Here is a 10,296-nt window from a genome sequence, read left to right on the forward strand (position 1 = left end):
TAAAACAAGCTGTCCCCTTCCTTCTCAGGGAAGATTTTTCTGTGATTGAAGTTGAGCTTCCGTTGCCCTCTCCTAGGGGCGGGGCAGGTGTGGGGCCAGCTCCCAGTGAGATCTGTTTTCACCTTTGCCCCCTTTCAGTCACTCTGGGATGGTAACTCTGCTCCCAGCTGTCAGGCAGCTTCCAGTCCAACCACCCTGCTCACTACCTCCATGGTCATATGTCACCCCATTGCCAGCACACAGAGCCTGCAGGAAAGCTATTCTTGCCAATTGCATTGGTGGTATAGTGGTGTGCATAAGTGTCTTCCAAACAATTCACCTGGGTTTGATTCCCAGCCAATGCAATAATGGCTTTTCTTTTCTGTTTCCTCATCTGGATGTGGTTTAATTTCACTCACATTGTGTTACAATCACATTATCTATAGAATGAGACAATAAATGTGTCGAAGTCCAGCAGGTCATACAGGATGGAGGCACACAAGGGGCTGGAATGTGTCATCTGAGAAAGACAGAACACTTGGAAACCTGCATCTCCCATCCCCTGGCCTTGCGTGTTATGATTCCAGCTGCGTGAGCTGCTTGTAGGATGTTCCGGCATGATGGGGAAATGAAGTTTTGAGTCAGTTTTTGCTCCTGCAGATTCCTTTGCTGTTATAATTATAATGACATGAACAACAGGGAGGCAAAATAAACATAAACCCCAAATTGCAATACAGGTGGGGAAAGAGACGATCACGGTTAAGCCAAACACGTCAAAATAAAAATTAATACTAAAAAAGGGAAGGGGGGAAGAGATCAGGTATGTGGAGATCCCCTTGATATTTCAATGCACATTGTTAGAATCAAAGATCAGACTTGACACTGGAAAACTACCTGTCTCTCTGAACACCTGTGATGAGCAAGATGGAGTTGGGACACCTGTTCTGCTTCAATCATTTATTGTCTCTCTGTTCTCTCCTTCTTCTCCCCCCAGTTCCTCGTCTCCAATGTCTCTGCCTTTCTCCTCTTGCTCCTTCTCCCCTGTCCTTTCCAGGAACTCACACTCTACAGCATTTAGGACAAGCCAGAGCTCCCATGTTCTGCACATGAGCCTGTGTCAGAGGACGTGTGACCCCGGTCAGAACCAGTCACCAGATCAATATGACCCTTTATGGGCGACTTCTCTGCCTGCTCTGCAATTTACATCTCCCCTCTTCCTCCCCCCCACCCCCACAAACAGGGTGGGGTACAGCTCTGACTGTGAGGCCTAACAGGAGAAATTTCAGCCCAAAGACAAATTTGTGTGAAATGTTGAGAAATGAAGAGCCCCCCCAAATCCCCAGAACTCTAGTGTCACCCCCATGGCACCAGCACAGGGAACCCAGTGAGATGGGGTTACAGAATACAAGGGGGGAGGCAGCAGGGAGAGAGGTGACAGGGAATCTCTCTTTTTCTTTCTCTCGTCACTTTCTGTTCTTCTCTTTCCTTCCAGGAACTGCAGTCACAGCAGGGAGGGGTTTGTCTCCGTGTCTGTCACGGAGGTGGTGGAAGTGACGGATTCTGTGACTTCCTGCAACCTCCGTGACTTCTGCAGTGGGCACAGTGGCTGACTCCAGGGCCACTCAATCAACTGGCTCCGGGGACCGCCCAAGCAGCGGCCAGTGCGGCTGGCCCGGGGACCACTTGACCAGCGGTCCTGAGAGCAGCAGGAGCAGCCACAGCTTGGTGGCCTCTGGCAGCACTTCTTGGGTGGCAGGAGCAGCAGCTGGCCCCCTGGGGCTCCCCCCTGCCCCAGCAGCAGCTGGAGTGGCAGCGACTCTCAGGGCTTCTCCCCTGGTAGCTGGTGCTCATTAGCCATCAAATAAATCAAAACACTTCCCCTGCAAGTGGATTTAGCCCGGGACCCTCAGAGTCAGCAGCTGTTACGCCCCCACTGAGCTCTCTGGCCAGGTGTCCTAGTGCCGGGAGCCTCCGATGTAGATCCTAAAATAGCGTTTTTGCACCAGGGGGGCTGAAATTTTGGACCAGACATTGTAGCTCCACCGTTATTTTACTGAATTGCTTCAAAACAGCAAGTGTAGAAAGTCTCCTAAGTGCCAGGCTCTCTGCCATGGAAACAGCTGCCCCTGCTCTGCAGGAGTCTGTGCGTTCCACCCAGCAACGTACACACCTGCTCGGCACTGAAGGGGGGTCAGACAGTGACGGTAACACAAATCTTCAGACTATTAACCCAGGTCCCTTTCTTTAACCCAGGACGTGCCAGTCAGCTGTTAGCCATGGTGTTATCTTCATCTTCAAATACCTCTCAGGACATTGAACAGAGGGAGTGAACCCCTCCAAATGGCTCCCTGTTGAGGCGTTGTACCGTACCTGCCCCTGGAGACTGTCTGGTTTTATACTCTTAGAGCTTTTTCTCTTCAAACCCCTTATTCCAATCTCTGGGCCAACCTGCACATTTCAGAGTTTAGAATTTACTCTCATCACCCTCCTATGGCACTTTCCATGTGAATTGGGCAAAGCAAGTAGGGGAAGCTCCGTGGCTAATGAAAACCAATGCTCTGGGTGAGGCCTGAACTCACACCCACAGCTGTATTTCCCCCTGCATGAGCCACTATAGGTGCTTCTTAGACAAACTTGGGCTGTCGGTGGTTATGTGTGTCTGTGCTTCACCACTTTGGCTGCTCTGTGAAAAGCTGATGGTTCAAACAGAAGCTGGTGGGTTTTTGTTTTGTTTTAAGCAATTAGAGTCTAGTACATTTTAACAGGCAGAAAATGTCCTATTCTGGTCTAGCCCCATTTGACTCCTTCTGTCCAGCTTCTTCCTTCCCCCTCAGTGTCTTTCCTTCCCCATTGGGGACATGCAGAGATGAACCCCAGTCAGTCTGTGTCACAGAGAGTCTGTATCTCCTAAGGAATGTGAGTGAAGGATTCCAGCTGAATTAACGCTGCTCACCTGGGTTAGAAACATTTGTTTCTTTCGAGCAGATAGTGGGAAATGGGACATTAATTCAGACCCAGGAGGCAAGGCAGAGGCTTCATGATCCTGATCTCCAGGAAGGGAGAGAGGATCCCCAGGAAGGAACAGAGCTTCCTTTAGACTCAAGCTGGGTCTCCTGGAAGTTGGAAAAGACCCTTGGTCACTGAGGATCCCATGGGATCGTGCTGCTGCAGAGGCTCGAGAGTCCTGGGTGAAGGGAGGGTGTCACTGCACAGTCTGAAATGGAAGGGAGGACCCTGGAAGGGAAGGGGAGGAACAGAAAATGGAGAGGAATGAAACAGAATAAAGGCCTCTTCTCTTTCCCATTCCCAACCCAGCAAGAACTGTTATCAGTGGGGAAACTCCCCACGATGAATGGCAGAGACCACAGAGACATTTGCCTCATGCTGAGAAGTAAGGTGACCAGACACCAAGTGTGAAAAATCAGACACTTTCACCAGATGCATTGGTGGTATAGTGGTGAGCATAGCTGCCTTCCAAGCAGTTGACTTGGGTTCAATTCCCAGCTGATGTGATGATTCCTCCACTAGGAATTGGTTTAATTTCAGTCACGTTGTTTCAGTTTATCAATGGAATGAGAGAATCAGTGTCCCAAATCCCAACAGGTCATTAAACACCCAGTGGAGGAAGAAAGGGGTGGGACTATATAATGAGCAGTTGGAGTCATCCTGGTATTACAATGCTTGGTTTATTTTTTTTTTAAATCCTTTACTTCCCTCTCCCTTTTAGACTCAGAGCCTTTAAGGTCAGAAGGGACCAGTGTGATCATCTAGTCTGACCTGCTGCACCTTGCAGGCCAAAAGACCCCACCCACCCACTCCTGGAATAGACCCGGGAGGGGAGGCAGCTCCGTGCTCTGCCCCTACCCCAGGCAGCACATGGAGGCCCTCTGCTCCCCTCCCCCCACAACAGGTGTGCAGAGATGTGCCAGCAGCACTAAGGTGGCTCCCTGCCCACTCTGCCTCTGTCCCTCCGTGCCGCTCCCAGAAGTGGCTGGCATGTCCCAGCATCCCCTGGGGTGGGAGGAGTGTCTCCACGTGCTGCCCCTGCCCCGAGCACCAACTCTGCAGCTCCCATTGGCCAGGAACTGTAGCCAATGGGAGCTCTGGGGGCAGCACCTGCAGAGAGCAGCACATGGAGATCCCCTGGCCCCACTCATCTAGGAGCTGCTGCCGGAGGGTTGTGTATACCGGTCACTTTGGGAGCTGCACCACCCCTCCTGCACCCCACCCCCACCCCCAGCGCAGAGCCCACACCCAAATTTCCTCCCAGTGCTTTGCTTGTCTTCCTTTCACCAGAACCATCCTTCTTCTCCTGGGCTGCAAGTAGCCACCCCTGGGAAGCCAAGAGGCAGGCACAGGATTCTGCCAGGTAAGTGTCCCACAGCGCCGTGATGGACAGTGCGATGAAGGTAAGTCTTCCTGAGGCACAATGAACTGCAATGCAGCGAACCACTGGCCAGGCGGTCCGGGCGAAGGGCATTCACTGGAGGTACAAGCTTGTGAGTGACTCCTGAACACAGGGCCCCTTCCCCTTTTAAGGACCTGCTCCTCATGGCCTGCGACTGGAGATGACTTGGCTGCATCTGGTGGGTCACACTCCACCTCAGCCAGTGTCCATGCTCTGGGTGTGTGATCGCTGCCTAATTAGAGTCCCAGACACCTTGTCTATCTAGGAGTTCCTCTGATCTTCCAGCTGTTCAACCAGCCCCTTCATCCCACAAGCATTCCAGGAGGGAGCGAGAGAGGGAGGGGGAAAGCCACTTCACAGGCATTCAGAGAGGGCGAGGAGACAAAAATGGGAATGGGGGAAGTATAACAGACCTATTGAGCATAGAAATCACTGCTGCTCCTACAACAGCAGGGACAGGCCACTAGGAGCTGGGAAAAATTAAGCCATCATGTTTCTGCCTGATTTTGAACCAGGGACCTTTTGCGTGTTAGGCAAACGTGATAACCACTACACTACAGAAACTCTGTTGGAGGGCTCTGCCCCTCCCTTCATAAGAGCAGAAGAGTGGCCAGACTGGGTCAGACCAAAGGTCCATCCAACCTCATATCCCATCTGCCAACAGTGGCCAATGCCAGGTGCCCCAGAGGGACTGAACCTAACAGGTAATGATCAAGTGATCTCTCTCCTGCCATCCATCTCCACCCTCTGACAAACAGAGGCTTGGGATACCATTCCTTACCCAGGCTGCCTAATAGCCATTAATGGACTTAACCTCCATTAATTTATCTGCAAAAATAATGAGGAGTACTTGTGGCACCTTAGAGACTAACAAACTTATTTGAGCATAAGCTTTCATGGGCTAAAATCCACTTAATCAGATGCATACAGTGGAAAATACAGCAGGAAGATATATATATACACAGAGAACATGAAAAAATGGGTGTTGCCATCCACACTATAATGAGAGTGAGCAGTTAAGGTGAGCTATTATCAGCAGGAGAAAAAAACTTGTAGTGATAATCAGGATGGCCCATTTCCAACAGTTGACAAGAAGGTGTGGGTAACAGTAGGGGGACAAATAAACATGGGGAAATAGTTTTACTTTGTGTAATGACCCACCCACTCCCAGTCTTTATTCAAGCCTAATTTAATGGTGTCCAGTTTGCAAATTAATTCCAATTCAGCATCTCTCGTGGGAGTCTGTTGTTGAAGGTTTTTTGTTGTAATATTGCGACTTTTAGGTCTGGAATCGAGTGACCAGGGAGATTGAAGTGTTCTCTGGCTGTGTTTGAATGTTATAATTCTTGATGTCTGATTTGTGTCCATTTATTCTTTTATGTAGAGACTCTCTGGTTTGGCCAATGTACATGGCAGAGAGGTATTGCTGGCACATGATGGCACATATCACATTGGTAGATGTGCAGGTGAATGAGCCCCTGATGGCATGGCTGATGGTGATTAGGTCCTATGATGGTGTCCCCTGAACAGATATGGGGAGAGAGTTGGCAATGGGCTTTGTTGCAAGGACAGGTTCCTGGGTTAGTGTTTTTGTTGTGTGGTTGCTGGTAAGTATTTGCTTCAGGTTGGGTGGCTGTCAGTAAGCAAGGACTGGCCTGTCTCCCAAGATCTGTGAGCGTGAGGGATTGTCCTTCAGGATGGGTTGTAGATCCATGATGATGCACTGGAGAGGTTTTAGTTGGGGGCTGAAGGTGACGGCTAGTGGGGTTCTGTTCCTTTCTTTGTTGGGCCTGTCCTGTAGTAGGTGACTTCTGGGTACTCTTCTGGCTCTGTCAATCTGCTTCTTCACTTCAGCAGGTGGGTACTGTAGTTGTAAGAACGCTTGATAGAGATCTTGTAGGTGTTTGTCTCTGTCTGAGGGGTTAGAGCAAATGTGGTTGTACTTTAGAGCTTGGCTGTAGACAATGGATTGTGTGATGTGGTCTGGGTGAAAGCTGGAGACATGTAGGTAAGTATAGCGTTCAGTATGTTTCCGGTATAGGGTGGTGTTTATGTGACCATCGATTAGCACAGTAGTGTCCAGGAAGTGGATCTCTTGTGTGGATTGGTCCAGGCAGAGGTTGTAGGTGGGATGGAAATAGTTGAAATCATGGTGGAATTCCTCAAGGCTTTTCTTTTCCATGGGACCAGATGATGAAGATGTCATCAGTGTAGCACAAGTAGAGTAGGGGCATTAGGGGACGAGAGCTGAGGAAGCGTTGTTCTAAGTCAGCCATAAAAATGTTGGCATACTGTGGGGCCATGTGAGTACCCATAGCAGTGCCGCTGACTTGAAGGTATACATTGTCCCCAAATGTGAAATAGTTATGGATGAGGACAAAGTCACAAAGTTCAGCCTCCAGGTTTGCTGTGACATTATCGGGGATACTGTTCCTGACGGCTTGTAGTCCATCTTTGTGTGGAATGATGATGGAGCGTCTACATAGCCAGACAATCCTGCTGTCAGGGTGCCAATGCCTGAGATGATGGAGCATCCAGGATTTCCAGGTTTATGGATCTTGGGTAGCAGATAGAATAACCCTGGTTGGGGTTCTAGGCTATCTTATTGCCAAGGGACGGAGAAACTCAGCCAGCCGCAGGGGATGCATAACACCACCCTAGTGTGGGGGTGACAGCGCCTCCAAGATCCTGACACCCCTATTGGTTCCACTGCTGGTTGTTTTCCTTTTCCGGTGGGACTTTGGGCAAGTTGCTCCCCCCTCTAGGGCTCCGTCCCCAGCAGGCAAATGGGGATTTAATACCTTCCCGCTATTGGAAAGTGCTGGGAGAATCCCCCAGCCAAAGCTGCTCTGACAGCGCTAAGCAGCATCTGACCATTCAAGGTCAGAGCGCACGGCCCAGGAGGAGGAGTGTCTGGCTTTGGGGTTTCACTTCAGCCCAGTCTAGAGAGAGGGGCCCAGCCATGGGGTTTGGCTCAAGAAGACCAAGTCTCCAATTTGTTAAGGGTGTTTTGGATTCCAATCCTGTGCTCCAAAGTGCTTGGTGTCAGTTGCACATTTTAGAAGCAGGCTCTCCACTCCATTTTCCAAATCAGTCATGAAACTATTGAATAGTACCGGACCCCAGACTGATCCCTGCTGGACCCACTAGGTGCACCCTCTCCGTTGGGCAGCCAAACATGGAGAAGGGCCCTTGGAGTCTGGGCTTTCAACCAGTTCTGCATCCACATGACACTGATTGCAGCTGGACCGCATTTCCCTCATTTGCTTGTGAGAATGTCCTGCAGGACTGTGCCAAAAGCCTTAGTAACCCCGAGATAGATCCCATCTACTGTTTACCCACCTCCACTAGGCCCGGAACCCTGCCAAAGAAGGAAAGAGGATTGGTTTGGGATGATTTGTTCTTGACAAATCCATGCTCCCTCGTCCTAAGAGCCAAATTATCCTGTAGGTGCTGCTGACAAACTGATTGTTTAAGAATATATTGCAGTATCTCTCCAGCTGTGGAAGTGAGGCTGGCTAGTCTGTAAGTCCCAGGGGTCTCTTTGTTCCCCTTTTAAAAATGGGTCCTGTCTTGTTCATGGATGGGAAGATGTTCTTTTTCAGGGATCTCAGACGAGAACTGAGGCACAACACCTGGTTTGTTACGGCCACAAAAATGGAGGCAGGAACCTCTTCTCTCCTGCTGGCAAAGAACCCCAGGTACCTAAAAGACAGGGACTCACACCCCTGAATGGGCTTTAGAAAAGGCAGTGGTTAAAAAGTTTGGCCCTGACCATTTCTTGTTTCCACAAATTAGACATTTTAGCAAACTTTAGAATTCCTTGGTGCTAAACACCCTGAAACGCCCCTTTCTCCTTCACAGAGGGCTTTATCACCCCTTATCTCACTCAGGCTCACGACTGCCCAGAGTTCGAGAACTGTCCCTGTTCCCATTGGGCAGATGGGGAGGAGCCTGAGGTATAGAGAAGGGAAGTGACCTGTCACCAGATGGATCAGACTGAACAGGTTTCAAACCTCCAGGAGGCTCTTACCTTCTAAACAGGGATGGCTGTTTTCTAGTAAAATCACTAAAAGGGGAAGGAGAAAACTCGAAAGAGGTTCCTCCTGGCGCTCACGTCCGTGAACCCGAATACTCTCTCAGTCCTCAAAGAGAGACCTGGAGAAGGAGACTTGCTGAAGCAAAGCCACAGGGGTCTCTGAGGTTTCCCTGGCCCCTCACCCCTGTCCTGCCTGGCTGATGTCATCATCTCTCTGTGAGGTCACCACCTCCCCACCACCTTGGACCAATAGGCTGATGTCCTGCAAAAGGCCTTTGTGATGTCACTGCCACACCCCTCCCTTGCTGGGCTAATGTCCTGCCCCTGGCCAGGCACTTTGCAGGTTTGAGCTACTCCCTGTGGATCACCCCACTCAAGGAGCGTTCGTTCTAGGCAGCAAGCCGGCTAGACAGGGAAACATCAGATGCTGCTCCCAATGCTACACTCAGTCTTTCAGAAATGAGTCGACTTTATGGCCAGAAGAGACCATTGGACCATCTAATCTGACCCCCTGCATATCACAGGCCTCCTGTAGGACACAATAGCAGGTGAGGGTGGGGGCTGAGGAAGTGAGAGGGCAGGCAGTGGCGGGGGGGCAGGTGAGCCGTCCGCTCTGCCTGCTCCCCTGAATGCCCCGCCTCGCTTTCCCCCCTCCCCCTGCTAATCAGCTGTTCGCACAGGAAGCCTTGGAGGGAAGAGAAGCTGTGTGGCGGCTTCGCACTCAGGCCCAGCAAGGTGGAGACGGAGACGAGGTGAGCTGGGGCAGGGGGGCCGCCCGCACCGCAGCAGGTAACCCGGGGGGGGCACTGGGGAACCGCTCCCCACCCCAGCTCACCTACCTCCCCTCTGCCTCCCTGGGCCTGAGCATGAAGCTGCCATTTGCTTCTCAGCCCTCCCAGGCTTCCCGCGTGAACCGTCAGGGGCAGGGGTTCCAGGGGCCATGAGGGGACAGGGAGAAGTGGGGGTTGGATGGGGCAAGGGTCCCAGGGGGGCCATCAGGAATGAGAGGAGGGGTTGGATGGGGCGGCAGGGGGCAGTCAGGGGACAGGGAAGGGGAGTGGATGGGGTAGGGGTCCCGGGGGGGGGGTGTCAAGGAACGTGGGGGGTTGGATGGAGCAGGAGTCCCAGGGGGCAGGAGTGGGCCACAACCCCCATGTGGGGTGAGGAGGGAACTGGTTGTTAAGATTTTGGCAGGTCATCACTCGCCACGGGGGTGGGAGGCTGAGGAGGCGAGCGGGCGGGCAGTGGTGGGGGGTGAGTATGCGAGCCGGGGAGGGAGGAACGGAGGTGAGCGGGGGGGCAGGTGAGCCGGGGGCGTGGGGGTCTGAGGAGGAGTGGTTGATACGCTGGAGGGTAGGGATAGGATACAGAGGGACCTAGACAAATTAGAGGATTGGGCCAAAAGAAATATGATGAGGTTCAACAAGGACAAGTGCAGAGTCCTGCACTTAGGACGGAAGAATCCCATGCACTGCTACAGACTAGGGACCGAATGGCTGGGTAGCAGTTCTGCAGAAAAGGACCTAGGGGTTACGGTGGACGAAAAGCTGAATATGAGTCAACAGTGTGCCCTTGTTGCCAAGAAGGCTAATGGCATTTTGGGTTGTATAAGTAGGGGCATTTCCAGCAGATCAAGGGATGTGATCATCCCCCTCTACTCAGCACTGGTGAGGCCTCATTTGGAGTACTGTGTCCAGTTTTGGGCCCCACACTACAAGAAGGATGTGGATAAATTGGAGGGAGTCCAGCGGAGGGCAACAAAAATGATTAGGGGGCTGGAGCACATGACTTATGAGGAGAGGCTGAGGGAACTGGGATTGTTTAGCCTGCAGAAGAGAAGAATGAGGGGGATTTGATAGCTGCTTTCAAC

At 51.6% G+C, this 10,296-nt stretch overlaps 2 non-coding genes across 2 annotated transcripts; one reads left to right on the forward strand and one right to left on the reverse strand.

Moving 5' to 3' along the window:
- The first annotated feature begins 3,419 nt into the window (after positions 1 to 3,419).
- Positions 3,420 to 3,491, forward strand: TRNAG-UCC. The gene has a single exon. It is a non-coding gene; the product is annotated as a tRNA-Gly (tRNA).
- A 1,387-nt stretch (positions 3,492 to 4,878) lies between these two features.
- On the reverse strand, positions 4,879 to 4,951 carry TRNAV-AAC. The gene has a single exon. It is a non-coding gene; the product is annotated as a tRNA-Val (tRNA).
- Positions 4,952 to 10,296: the final 5,345 nt, after the last annotated feature.

This window comes from Mauremys mutica, unplaced genomic scaffold (assembly GCF_020497125.1).
Source record: "Mauremys mutica isolate MM-2020 ecotype Southern unplaced genomic scaffold, ASM2049712v1 000455F_np12_subseq_333106:372992_obj, whole genome shotgun sequence".
Classification (NCBI taxonomy): domain Eukaryota; kingdom Metazoa; phylum Chordata; order Testudines; family Geoemydidae; genus Mauremys; species Mauremys mutica.